A 342-nucleotide genomic window follows, 5' to 3' on the forward strand; every position below is an offset into this window, starting at 1 on the left:
CTCTTTATCTACCTTCATTAATCTACATTCACTCCTCTTATCCACCCATCTATCTATCTCTCTCTTTCCCTTTCTAGCTTAACATAGACATTTTCCATCAACGTATAATTCATTCACAGATTTTACTACGCACTCATTCACATCCCCAATTACTCACTCGTAATATCTGGCAATTAGACAGTCATTTGTCTCCACATTATGAGTTTCACATACTAATTTACTTTCTCATCTTCCCACGGTCGTAATCATTTACATAAAATATCTACATAAGAACCAAAAAGTATACTTAAACGACTCTTGCAAGGTTTGTTTACATTTTCAGTCATTATGTTAAACAGTCTT

The sequence above is a fragment of the Penaeus monodon genome, chromosome 19 (genome assembly GCF_015228065.2).
Source record: "Penaeus monodon isolate SGIC_2016 chromosome 19, NSTDA_Pmon_1, whole genome shotgun sequence".
NCBI classification, from domain to species: domain Eukaryota; kingdom Metazoa; phylum Arthropoda; class Malacostraca; order Decapoda; family Penaeidae; genus Penaeus; species Penaeus monodon.